Source organism: Patagioenas fasciata, chromosome 3 (assembly GCF_037038585.1).
Source record: "Patagioenas fasciata isolate bPatFas1 chromosome 3, bPatFas1.hap1, whole genome shotgun sequence".
In the NCBI taxonomy this organism is placed as follows: Eukaryota; Metazoa; Chordata; class Aves; order Columbiformes; family Columbidae; genus Patagioenas; species Patagioenas fasciata.
The window spans coordinates 18,789,497-18,803,958 of record NC_092522.1 but is presented as its reverse complement, the minus strand read 5'-3'; positions in this window follow the sequence as shown (position 1 = coordinate 18,803,958).

Sequence of the window (14,462 nt, the reverse complement as noted above, 5' to 3'; positions counted from 1 at the left end):
TGGGAAAGGAAGAAGAAAAGCAGCTGAAACAACTGCTGTTGTAGCTGAATTGCCTACATTTATAGCGTTGCTGAGGTATCTATCATGCTTGCAGCACCTCAGCAAGCCTGAGGCTACAGCACAACCCATAGTCAGGGCTGCTAGCTATCCAGAAACTACCTGCCATTCTCACATCAGCAAGCACACATCCCAAGGGGCTCGAGGAGTTGTAGGCAGTGTTATAGTGCACAGGGTATATGAGAGTAAAGGAAGTTTATGCTTAGCCCTTCAGGTTAGTGCTACAGCAAAATGTGACATTTTTCAGCCTCAGTCTCTGCAGTCCGTTTCCTTAACAGTTTGGTTGCTTTCACTTCGAAACTCTAGAGATTTCTTTTCACCTTCTGATAGGTACTTCAGTCACCATACAGGGCTTTTGCTTCCTTAAATGGATTAACCCGTTTCTTATGGCCTAAATGAGAGGTAAGAGGGGATTTTGCTGAGTGTACCTTAGGATAAGAGGTCAGGATGATAAACCAGCAGTAAAATTCCTACAAACGTCAGTGAGTATAGAAGGATGCCAATGTGAGCTGCTTTTGAAAATCCACTCATAGGTGCCTCTAAAGGTCTGCAAACAGAACAACTATCACATGCTAGCTAAGTGCAGCCAGAAGGATCAATCACAGAACAGTTCAGTTAAATTATTACAGAAGGAAAAATGCCTCTGCACTAGATGGAAGAAGCAAAGGCAGGTTCCTATTAATGTATTCTGTAAGCTTCAAACAAATAACGAAGAATGCCTGTACAGAGACTTTAGGTACCCTCCTATCAGTCAAACTTATAGTCAGATAAAATGCTATCCTCAAGCAAATTTCAACAGAAATTGTTCATATTGCAGCAAGGCCTTGTACTCCTCCACCTCCTACTCTGCCGTGGATGAAGGCCCTAGATGCCCAACACTCAAGGATTGGGTACAGAAGCAGTCACAATCAGCACCTTGAACTAGATGCATCCTCATATTAAGTCCAACCAGTGGCCCATGTCTTGAAATGTTAGATCAGCTGTTTCTCAGGTCACGTCTGTTTCTTCTAAAAGCATTTTCCTTAGAAATATTTGGCTCGTCTTCATCAGTGCCTTCCTCTCAGTAGCCTCGGGGAAAGGGATCTCCTGCCTCGTACTCCTGTGTGAAGCCATCTCTCAGGGCTACTAAAATACATTCCCTGGACAGTAGTTTTCTCCTGGTAGGGCCCTGAATAGTGTTCCACACATCTTTCATACAAGCACGGAACAATGCCAAGCATGCTAACTACAGCAGGTTTCCACAAACAGCTGCATAAATCCAAGATAACTGCAAGTGAGCATTCTAAGGGCCCTGCTGGTTTGACTGAAAATGGGTAAATTTTCTTCATGCATTTAGAAACCGTTCTTTTTTTATAACTAGCATGTTCATTATTTGGACTTAGTTTGAGAGCAAGAGATAACACCCCAGGACAGAGTTAATGTTTTTAATTGCTCTGGGCTGAGAGCCAAGGACACTCTGAGCTCTGCCCACAGGTGTGAGGCAGTGAGGAAGGGGGCAGAGATGGGGCAGAGCTTGACTGACATCCACACCGATCAATAAGAGTATTCCATCGCACTAGCATCCTGCCACATATTTAAGAAAAGTCAGGATCTTCCGGGTTGCGGGCTCTTCTGCTCTTTCTCTCTGGTGCTTTCTCTTGCACACGTTGGGTTTTTTCGTACTCTCTTTTTTTTTTTTTTTCGGAGCCGGGGGAGTTTTTGGTGCAGGATGTTTAGTTCAGCTTTTTGCCATTTTGCAGAGACCTCTGAGCTTTTCTGCCTTTGTTCCTCTTTCTTCTATATATATATACACACATTTACTAGTAGTGTGTTACTATTTTGTTATTTTATTAAACTGTGTTTATCTCAACCCAAGTTTCTCTCTTCCCTTTTGATTCTCTCCTCTGTTGGGGGGGAGAGGGAGGGGGTGAGTGAGTGGCTATCACGGTTGAACCATGACAGGGCTCTGTCCTGTTCCTGTGTAATCATCAGGCAGGGAAATTCTCAATGATCTGAAGCAATTTCGTTCAGTTGCAGCATGGGATCTGAGGTCTGTATTGAAATTTTTCATTATGAGTAACAAGCATTGGGAGCATGAGGTGCAGGGCTGACATACTAAAACAAGACCATATCCTGTAACAAGACCAGCTTAATTGTCCGTTTTATTGCTTTTACATCTATTCCACTGAAGTCCCAGTACTGTTCTTAGTGCCGTATGAACCTTGAAATACAACAGTTCCCACTGTTACAGTATTCAAGCACCTCTGTCTTGTTCAGGTCCTAAGTCCACCATTCAGGTATCACTGAAATAGTTAAAATCTCCATTCTTCTGACCTACAAGGCATCACCTAACTCCACAGGCATTTAAATCCCTGGAGTGCCCAAGTGTCCACGGGTTGATGCCTGCTAAACACAGGGGCTTTCTTGCATCTGATCTGCTGCTCAGAGCCCCACACCACGGTGACCAGGGGACCCAAAGCAGGACCTTCAGTCAAGGTGGACAAATGTTTATTTTCCAATACCTGCCAGCTGGCAGCATCTACCTTGCATGAGCCCGAGGCCACTAAGAGGCCAAGGAGTAATAGCCTGTCTCTGCAACAAACCGCAGAACTTACAGGGAAGAGGATAAAAAGGAGCTGCCATTGCTGGACATGCAACGCTGTAGAGTTGGCTGACGAAACTTGCAATGGTTGGGTTTACTAACCTGGGAGAAAACACCATGTTTCCCAACTGCCATCACTTCCAATGTCTGAAAGTGAGCGAAGCCAAGGAACGGCATGACAAGTGGAAGAATGCAGAGGCAGGGCTTGCTCTGCTGACGATTCATTCACTGGCCTGCAGAGAAAAAGAAGGCTCAGAAACATAAATCTTAGGGCCAGAAAACTGTTAGGAGCTTATAAATGTGACCTCTGCAGGACACAGATTTTTAAAAAGTCAGCTTTAGTTTCTTACATATCCTCCAACAGAAAATAGCAAATGATGCCTGGAAGCTTTGCAAAGCTCTCAAAGGCCCTGGGATGATGGATATTACGCTAATATGAGCAGTTACTGTTGTCATTATAGCAGTGGTCTCTGCAGCAGAGCCCCAGCTAGCTAATTGTTAGGTGTATTACCAAGAAGAAATAAAATGAAAAAAAAAGTGAAGCAAAGGCATTGTCTCTGGAGAAAGAAAGAGAGAAGCAGAGGGAGAAAGTAACCAGCAAACACTTTGATAATGAGCAGGGTCCCTATATCTCAATCCTTCAGAGAGTTTGGTTTGTCGTCCCTCTGCTGCTGTGGCAGGCTGACATCTCTGCACCCCAGAAGCAATTTGAGATGTGTCATACTCTGGATCTTCCCTCCTCATCCTCCTCCTACATCTTTCCCAGATCAAATTTTCAGAGATTTATACTTTAAGTAATAAAGAGCTTTGAAAACAGAAGCTAACCTGGAGGCAAGTTTGTTGATCAGAGTGATATTGCTTTGGGACTAGGCATTTACGTATCAGAGAGCCTGTAAGCTCACTAAGGTTCACTTCTCTCTTTGCTTGGAGTAAAAAGATTCCACTTTTCCCCCACATCCTTTGAAGCAAATCACCAAGGTTAAACTTCGTGAAACACAACAGTTTAAACCATTGGCAAGAGCAGACTCGATTACCATCCTGCACAGATGAACCAGCACCCCAGAAGCCATAAACAGTGACCTAATCTTTAGCAGGGGCTGAGTCAGAAAGTTGATTTGATTTTAACTTTCCTCAATTCTACCTGGAAAATAAAAGTATGAGCCAGGAAGGACAAACAGTGCAGTTTTTGCTTTTTGGCCCCAGTCAGAGCAAGGGGAGTTGGAGCAGGAGCTGAGCGGAGACCTGCCCATTTGCCCACACATACCAGCAAAGGGAGCCCTGGAGCAGCACCTGAGCCCAGGTGGAAGCTCCTGCTCTGCTCCCCATTGCGTGGCAGAGGCCAGGCTGTTGCTCTTCTTATGAAGAGGAGCTTCCCTGTCAACAAACCACCGCATCTGCACTGCAGCTCCCACCTGTCCTCTCCCCTCCTTCCATCTGCCACCCCAAGCATCGCTCTCCTTCCACACTTCCCAGGACTGTGTCTCTTTTAACTGACACCCAAACTCTCTGTCACACAGCAACAGTTTCAAGAATTTTTGAAATAATTTGTTGAAAAGAGAAGGAATAAAGAAAAAATCATCAACTCTTTTTCCCAGAGTTTATTGCTTTCTGGGAAAGATGCTTGCACCAAGCAACCTCTACCAGAGCAGAGTAAAAGCAACCCCTCTGCCTGGCTACTGCCAGCCCCCCTGGAGCACCACCTTGCTGAGAAACCAATAGCACAGGAGACAGGGCTGTCCACCAACCTCCTTCACAAACACACATGTCCTTCACTTTGGAAATCTTGCTCCACGTTGTTAAGCTTGCAATGCCCTCAGGAGCTGTAAAGCCCTGCTGCGGATTGCCACCCACAAGGGAACGAGGATTTCTTCTGCTCCAGACCCTGTGTTTTCAAAACTGGAAGCAGGGATGGCCATTTGTCAAGCTGGACCCCTTCTCCAGGAGGACAGCAGGCTCCCCCTTCCAGGTGTACAAGCTCAGCAAGCAAACAGTGTCACATACCAGGAATAAACAAGGCTGCATAGCAACCCCTTCTCTGAAGAAATCTTGAGCGTGAGATGCAAGGAATATGTTTTGCCTGCAGGGCTGGCAGGCAGGTCCCTGAGTGCTGCAGCCAAAAGCACCCAAGGGACCTCAGCAGCACCCAGAGCTTCAGGCAGGGACACGCTCTGAACCACATTGTGCTCCTGGTCCCTCCCTGCCTACCTACAACCACTGTGTGAGAATCATCCCTAAAGCTTTGCACAGCGTGCGAGCAAACAGCAAAGTCTGCAGCTGCTGGAAACTGATAAAAGGGAGGGGGATGTTTCCAGCCCCCTTGCTGCAGGATTTGATGACATCTCTGCATGGCAAATGGCTCAGCTGGGCAGTGTGAGTTTGAAGCCCCTCTCAGATCGTGTTAAGTCCATACCAGCCCTACAGAAAGCATTGTATTCAGGCAAGATTAGGAAAAGCGGAGAAATTATTCCTTCAGCCTGGCCCTCTCCAATGTGTCATGGCCACATTCACTGCAGTCTCCACTAAAAGCTGCCAAACAGCAATTCTCCACCACCCCCATTACAAATATTTTATGCCTATCCCCTCTGCTGTGGATAATTGTGCAATAGGCAATGCAGAACAGAAATTTAGCTTTGCTGTAGTTATGCTCACTCAGAAGATACTTTCAAATGTAAAAATTATAATATTTTCATAATGTCCATGTTGAGTTTGGATATCGTCCACAACAAGGTTGCTTCTGGCTGTATTTAAAAACCCCATGTATACAAAAAGAGAAGGAAATTTTGTGCAGAAGTACAAGGGCACACCTGAGGTTCTCTGTTAACCATGAGGAGCAGCAGCTCAACCTGTCTTTACAATTATTTGTATGGAAAGTGTCCCCATGAGTGTTATGAGAAAAGGAATTCAGACAGTAAGCAGCGAGTCTCAAGCCAGTGTACCCAACCTGTAAGCCAACAGATAAGTAGGGAAGGATAATTAGCTGTAAAAATGCACAATAATTCAGCTACTACAGGAGGAAGAAACCCACAGAAAACCATCTGCAGGAGTTAACAATCCTTCTCGAACTAGCACAGGCAGCACACACACCCTGTTGCGATTTGAGGAGGTGACTGTCACATCACTTGGTAAAAGCAGCAGCAAAGCCAAAGGGAACTATCTTCTAGTCACTGCCAAGCCACCCTGTTGTTACCAGCACTGTAGGAGTAAAGGATTCCGCCTTACAATGAGTCACCTTAAACCACACCATTCTCTCAGCTTCTCCAAGGCTGAGTAATCACATATATGAGAAAATAACAACCCTATATATATTGTAGAATGGCAGAAAATGAACTGACTGCAGCAAATGGGTCTCCAAATCTGCCATCTCCTGCATGAAACAGGAGAATTCTCCCGAAAGACTTCTTGCTTTTGCTACAAACAAGAGGCAGAGGACTGCCCTCAGACTCCTGCACTGCTTTAGACCTTAGCAGACGCAAGAAAAATTCTGCCTCAGCCGTGTTGCAGGCTTCAGGTAAGACTTAATCTGCTCCAGCCTCTGTCTGCAAAGCAAGCATAGCAGAAATGCTGCTTGTTCACCTTTCTCCGTGTTTTCTTTTAAGGCAATAAACCCTTTAAGGGAGGGAATTGTCTCTTCCTAAACATGTGTGCATCATCTAACAGAGCTGGCGCAGCAGTCAGCTAGAGGCGTTACCATAAAATAGTGGTGTGTAGTGGTAGTAAATTCGACGAATCCAGACGCCGGCATAAGCTCTTTGATCGAACGGGCGGGCCGGGCGAGAGTAAGGAGTCTAATTCAATGTGAATTTACCATCCATACTCTTCAATGAACTCTTAAACAACACTGAATATCAATGTCCCCGAGACCACGTTTTTCCAAGCCTTATATACTCTATACCAAAAGGCCATGCGGCAAGTGCAGGCTACAATTGGTTACACTCACAGTCACTCATCCCCCCCCACTATGGTGATTGGCTGCAGGGCGCTGTTCACAGACTGTTCATGGGCAGCGGCAACGCCCCTCCTGCAGCCTGGGTCGAGGGCAGAGCAGCTTCTGTTTACTTTCCTTTTGTCTCTGGTGTCTCAGGGAAATCCTTCCGTGTAGCACAGCTGCATCAAGCCCTGGCTTGTTCACAGCACACAGCCAGAGACTCTCCACAGTGGTGGCAGCAGCTCTTCAAAAGACTTTTCCCAATACAGTGTTGGGTCTGTCTCTAATTAAGGGCCCAGAAATGAGCTACCTTCTCAGCTCTAGAGAAAAAGTTAAGATCCTGGGTGTCTCAAAATGACCACTTCTATAGGAAAACAGCATTTGCAGCACTGAGAAGTGTGATCCTCATTGTATCACCAAAAGTGGCAAAAGTAGAGCCAAGATGGTCAGCTGGTCAGACTAGGACCACTCAGGAGCATCTAATGTCCAGTCTCCCTCTCTGAGCACCTACACTCTTTTTTCTTTTGGTTCAGTAATACTGGAGCTGATGAGACAGATTCAACCAAAGAGAAAGTCAAAAGCCTATGTGCTTAGCCTTAAAAACAGCAAGTCAAAGTTTTATTTCATGCTTTTTAAAAGGAAGAAAAAAATTGCAGCCATAACCAGGGAAAAGAATACCTTCCCTCCTGAGCCTAATTTGCGTCAGACCCACTTCATCTCCAGCAGCATCACCCACATGGCCATGCTCTTATGTCACCTACACACCCTGTAAGGACACATTATGTTATAGGAGAAGGGGCAGTGTCTATGTGCTCACACCTGCCCTGGAAATGAACTTGGTGACAGCTATCACAACATTCCTTGAGGCAGCCATGGGATAAACCTTGCTACAAGGTCAAACTCACTCTCATCTATCCATAGCACCCCAAAACTCCTTTGTCAGTGCCCCTGACAGGGAACAGTCCAATCATCCCTCACAGGTTAACAAAACAAATTGCCTTGAGATCCTCTCTCTCTCTAGACACAAATCATGGCATCTCTATGCCAACGAACACATCTTGGACTTATTCAGCTAAACTTCCACACCCTGGTTTGAAGCCTCAGGGCACCGCAGGCAGGACAACTGGGCTGAGCAGGACTTTTTCCCCCATCCGCAGCAGGGATGGAAATCATGGCACCTTACACACTGGTATCCAGAAACCTGTTCAGCAATTCCTCTCGGCACATTTTCTTTCACACAGAACACTTGCTGAGCAGCGCAGCCATTTGCGGCAGCTTCTTGATGCACAGGCAGCTTCTTTTTTGTTCACAGCCACTTCTGCTGGGTTGCAAGCCCCTGGGCTTTGCCCGTGGCAACCTCATTTGTACACTGGACAAGGGCAATCGATATCACATGGCATTTGAGCCCATGAGGGAAACAGCCTAAGTGCACAGAGTAAACGTTAATTAGAGCCCAGCAGACAGGTGTGGAACTGGTGAGCTTATACAGACCTTCTGGTTATATGACCTACAGCAGCAAAGCAGGTTATTAATTTAGGACTGGAGGTTCCATTGAATCTTTGCAGACTTGTGGGAAAGAGCCAAGTTTCAGTAACAAGTACAAGCTGTGCTGCAACAACTCCTCCACTGATAAAAACTAATGGGAGTTGAAATACCAATATACAGAAAAGGTGGGTGTGAAGGTCTTTTATTTTTATCAATCCTGAATTCAGAGTGATAGGAAAACAGAAGAAAAAAAAATGGACAGAAACAGGGAGAGCATAGATACTGCTGTATCTGCCTTTCTCCAACCCTAGGGAGCATCAGGACAACCCTGGCTCTTCTTTATTCATTAGACACTGTCCCCTAATGAGCAGGGTCCTGAGGGCTCTGAGATGGATACCACCTTCTACAACCCTTCCTCCACCAAGTGCTAAGATGAAGAATAGCTCAAATTATCCAAGGAGTGACAAGAAAAGTGTGCAGGGCATGCACCTCAATGCCACAAAAGGCAAGCAGAGAGGAGCTGTTAAGATATAAAAACATACATTAGGGAAACTTACAGCTTTGGCATCTACACTTTCAGAATTCCTGTTGCAGGGGAGGACTTCTGCACCACTGCATGCTGAGGCCAACATCTGAGACAAAAATCTCAGTAAAAACACTGCTTTGGTTTCCTTAAAGGAGATGTGTTTTGTGAACAAAGCTCATGAAAGAAAGTGGGAAAGGAAATGACAACTTAACACATTAAAGCATAAACACACAGACTATGAAACACTAAGGTCAGGGAAAATTATTACAGTAATAATTTGGACTCATACTTACATTTCAGCTTCCCTCTGATGAGCCCAGAGCAGTTTGCGTTGCCTCAAGTGGCACTTCACAGCTCTTCAGGAGGTGACTCAAGTACTGTTAAAATACACTGGGACACTGAGGAAGGCGAAAGCACTCCAAACCTCACTTGGGACCTCGGAGTAAATAAACTGCATTGAGACCAGCAAAACACAGCTTCTCTTCATCTAGTGACAACTCTCTGTGGCAGGGTAACAGCTGGGACTGGGTCAGCTGCAGGAGAAAATGCTGAGGCATTTAAAAAAGAAATCTAAAACAATGTGGGGTTTAAGGGCACTATTCTTATTTGCAGAGGTACTATATTAAAAGCTGACGGTTAAGCATTATTACAGATTTATGTGTGTGGATCAGGGGCTTTCAGACAGATAGATAGAGTATCTTGACTACAGCTTGCCAAATTTTTTTGATGGAGAACCTGGTATATCCACAAAATTGATGTGATCTGAGAAAATGTGCTTGTTTCAACTATTTATGTGTAAAAGTTTTAGACCTGACCATTTGATATTTTGTCTCAAATTCTTCCATGAAATTATAAAATTATCTCCATTTTGAGTAACCCTAATTCTACACAGTGAAAACCCACATACCACCTACCTCAGACATATTTCCATATCAGACTTCAATGAGACAAAAGCCCATTTCCAATGCTTCTTCGATATAGCAGTACAGCAGAAATCGCAGTATGCCTAGGAAGTCATAGAGAATATTTTAACTTCTGTAAGGGTTGAAAAAAGGATTTCAGGATACTTCTTGGACATTCACGATACAAACAGGTGCAACCAATTAGCCCTGAGCTGTAAGTGTGCCTTAGAGGACAAGGACAAGATGTCCCTGATAGTCAAGGACATCACAGCACCTGTCCCCAAAGAGGAGCCACAAACTGGAACAGAGACCTCCACGTGGCAGCAGAAAAATGGCTCAGTTTAGGATTGCCCAGATGCCCTCTAACACCTTCTGGTGATCCAGAGTGATGCACAGGCACCGTGCTTTGCTACCTAACTCATTCAGGATCATGTGGACCTAAACTGATGCACCTTGGTTCCCCGTGTTGCTAATCTAGTTAACTACATGTTGGCTAGTTGCAGGCTTTAACTCTGCCAAGTGTAGCATCTCACCATCTGCTCTGGCTACGTGAAGAGTCAGCAGCCACATGAAGCTGCACCTCATCTGGGGACACAGGGAAACCAACGGCAAGTGCCTGCTGTCCCGTGCAAGTCTGAGTTTCATTTGATTGAACATAATAGAACTGTTCCCATATAATGGGAGTGGACAGGACATGACAAAACTAAAACCTAATCATCACCTCAGGATACTCCTCACAAACACAATCTGAAGGTAGATGGACATGAGAAAGGAAAAAAAGGAAAAGGGGAAGGGGAAAGGGGAAGGGGGAAAGGGGGGAGGGGGAAGGGGGAAGGGGGAAGGGAAAAAAAGAAAGGGAAAGGGAAAGGGAAAGGGAAAGGGAAAGGGAAAGAGAAAGAGAAAGAGAAAGAGAAAGAGAAAGAGAAAGAGAAAGAGAAAGAGAAAGAGAAAGAGAAAGAGAGAGAGGGAAAGGGGGGGAAAAGGGGGGGGAAAGGGGGGGGAAAGGGGGGGGAAAGGGGGGGGAAAGGGGGAAGGGGGGGAAGGGGGGGAAGGGGGGGGAAGGGGGGGGAAGGGGGAAGAAGAAGAGGGAAAGGAGAAGGAAGAGGGAAAGGAGAAGGAAGAGGGAAAGGAGAAGGAGAAGGAGAAGGAGAAGGAGAAGGAGAAGGAGAAGGAGAAGGAAAAGGAAAAGGAAAAGGAAAAGGAAAAGGAAAAGACCTGGTTCTTACACAGGCATTTCAAAAGCGGGGCCAGTGAGCCAGTTTGCTAACCCAGTGTATGCAAACACACCCTGTAATTCTGAGGGTTAGTTATCATGCAGAAGTCCAAAGCCTTCTCCCCAAGTTTACCAGATATCACAGTATGACAGGGATTGGAAGGTGCCTCGAAAGATCATCCAGTCCAATCCCACCGCCAGAGCAGGAACACCCAGATGAGGTTACACAAGAAGGCATCCAGGTGGGTTTTAAATGTCTCCAGAGAAGGAGACTCCACAACCCCTCTGGGCAGCCTGTTCCAGTGCTCCGGCACCCTCACCATGAAGAAGTTTCTTCTCATATTTAAGTGGAACCTCTTGTGTTCCAGTTTGCACCCATTGCCCCTTGTCCTATCATTGGTTGTCACCGAGAAGAGCCTGGCTCCATCCTCATGACACTCACCCTTTACATATTTATAAACATTTATGAGGTTGCCACTCAGGCTCCTCCAAGCTAAAGAGCCCCAGCTCCCTCAGTCTTTCCTCGTACGGGAGATGCTCCACTCCATCATCTTTGTGGCTCTGTGCTGGACTCTCTCCAGCAGTTCCCTGTCCCTCTGGAACTGAGGGGCCTAGAACTGGACACCATATTCCAGATGTGGTCTCACCAAGGCAGAGTAGAGGGGAAGGAGAACCTCTCTGGACCTACTGACCACCCCCCTTCTAATACATCCCAGGATGCCATTGGCCTTCCTGGCCATAAGGGCACAGTGCTGGCTCATGGTCATCCTGCTGTCTACCAGGACGCCCAGGTCCCTTTCCCCTACACTGCTCTCCAACAGGTAATTCCCCAACTTATACTGGTACCTGTTAGCCCGAATCATTCTGAAAACGTAACCTGGCTTCAACAGTTTTTACCAAACATCCAGTGTCCTGAATGTCAACATGGGTACCTGTCTGTTGGAGGCAGACCTGGGCTGCTGCACCTCTAAGGGGTAGGCAAAGCCCATTAGTTTCACCAACACTGCACCATGGACCACTATTGCAGAGCAACTCACAGTGCTAACTGCAGCCTTGCTATACCTGCTCTGCTGCTTTGGAATGCAACTGCAGGGGTAACAGGCCCTGACAACTTGCTTCTAAGTGCTTCAGCAAGCTATTGTACATAGTGAGGCAGCTGTGCAGCATCAATGCTGCACAAAAAATAAAACCCTTATTCACAATACCACATTAAAGCCCAGGAAAGATCCACAAATTGAGTCCCAGTGATGCAAAGTTCAGTCTTCAGACTTAAAAATCCCTCTGCTCCAACAGAAAGATTAGTTGCATTTGTCCCAAGAGCCCGATTTTCCCCTCATACCATTCATCTTCCAAGCAGAAGATCTGGTGACACAATTTGGGGTGTGGGGCTGAGGCTTCAGGACTGCATTTCTGATTTGAAGGGCTCACAAAGATTACAAGCAGAGAGCACACAACATCAAAACCTGCAAAACAACAAGTACATTCATGGAAATGGAGATAGACCACCAGGGAGACAAAGGGTGAAGGTGCACAGTATGCATGTTTAGAAGCCCACATTTTCCCACATGTTTTACCAGGTGGCAGCCACCAAACCATGTGTGGGATGCTGGACCTGCTAAGCCCTTTCAGTAACCCCCATAGCACAGCACAGGTCAAACAGCAGATAGCCCTTAATGCACTGGGGGAAAAGTGACACAGAGAAGCAGGGCTATTTCTTTAAGTCTTACAAAAAGCTGGAAAATACCTTATTTTATTCATTCTGAAAGAGACAAAAGTGTGATCATTTGGATGGACAAATAAAAGTGCTAGCAAATGGAAAGATTTGTTCAAGCTGTTGAACATCCATGTAATGAAGGTGATGGAGACTTGAACTGGAAATAGAGATGAGAAATTAGGCCCACAATTCATTTTACCTGCCATCAGCTTTGAAGAGGTCCTGAAAAACACTTTCAGCTTCCATCAATCCCTGATAATAACTTGGCAAAGTGCATACCACAAGCTGGAGGGTACCCAGACTCACAGGCAGGTAACAGCCTGTCTCAAACAGGCAGCGACGTAACAGCAGCTTCCTCACTCTCCTGTGCTGGAGGACATCATGACAACATAAACATGGAGAAGAGACATGATGAGGAAGGACCCCATTTTGTTGTTAATGGCTTTCCACTCAAATCCTCGATGGCTCCAGAAATTAATTGCCTGAGGACTACAGAACAGAAAAATAGGCACAGACCAGTGGATATTTCTTAAAAAAAACCCTACAAAGTCCCAGTATTTACAGATTACAATAAATTAATGGAGGAGAGTACAGCAGTTGATGGCTATATTCCCCTGTTCACCTTCACTATTTCAAACAAAATTCTATGCCTACAGTGGAGAAAAAGCTGTGTATGGCTACCTGGGATTTTAACTTGTGTGAAAGGGTTGAGGCAGCTGGTTTTTTGATTGATTTATATAGCTGCTCTTGAAATAAAATTGTATAGGATGTATTTCTGCCTCACTTTCTCTTCCTTGAACCTGCTGGAAGGGCAGAAATACTAGAAGTTAGAGGACCAAGTCTGACCTCACTGAAATCAAGCAGCCAGTGTGCCCAGCCTGGGACATTTTGAGAAATGGCTTCTCTTCTGAATCACGTTATCCCCATCAGTCTTGGGTAGAAAATTATTTCCAGCCACTAGCCCACAACACATGTTAATAACAAATGAAAAACAGCCAAACTATCGTTTACACTAGAAGCCAGAAATGAAGTATGGAGGAATTCTGCAAGCACAGTGCGGTGGTGGGAGAACTGAGGAGGAACGACATCGTCCCTGCCTGCTCTGAGGTGGTAGCAGCACAGTGGGAACAGGTCCTTTAGCAGATGGCTCTCTTTCATCAAGCTGGTAGCTGTGTGCTGAGCCTTGGGTATGAAGTGGAGTTTGCTCATGAAAAGGCAAACAATGAGTGTATTGAAATGCCATAAATCCCATCTTGGCAGAGCTCAGAGCAATCCAAGCCTCTGTGCAAAACTAGGCCTTGTAACTGTGCCTACTGACATAGGCCCCAAGAAAACAGAATTTAGGGGCGGGGAGAAAACCTCATGTGGAACTAGTGCCCAGGTAGAGGAGATTGCTAACCAGTTTGTGGATCCCAAACCAGTCACTCCTCATGGCCCTGCAAAATAAACCCCACCTGGCCTCACCAAGAACAGGGTCAGCAGCTCAATGGGGTGCTGCATTTTGCAGTGCGTATGTACTTCTGATATCCCCTCTGCACTCCATCTGCAACTGTTTGTTCTTCCCTGCATCTTGTTGGTGGCCCTGCCCAGCTACACTGCAAACTTGCTCAGGCTGGAGATCCTCTCTGTGGTGTTTTCCTCAAGAAAAAAGGAAGTTCAGCAGCGTGTACTTTTCCTCCACCACACATTTTTCTGTGAGAAGCTCTAGGCATTCAGCCACAGATAAGAAAGCATTTGGTAAACTAGCCAAGTGAAGTTATCCCTTCTTTGTGGTTGGGAAACGGAAGCACACAACTTGGAAACACAAGTTTTCAGCCTTGATGGTTACTGGTTTCCCATCGCTCAGTCCTGAGATACTTTGGATCCCACTGGGATAGCTTCAGCTGCTAAGGAAACAAATTTCTTTTTATACACCTTACTCATGCTGTATCATTCAATTCCTCATCTGAGTGAGAGCAATTATGTTGGCAGTTTCACCATTCTCTTAAAACAAAGCCAGGCCTTCACCCTCTTTCTTGAACATAAAACTCTATCATCTGCTTAACAACATTTTCTGAGA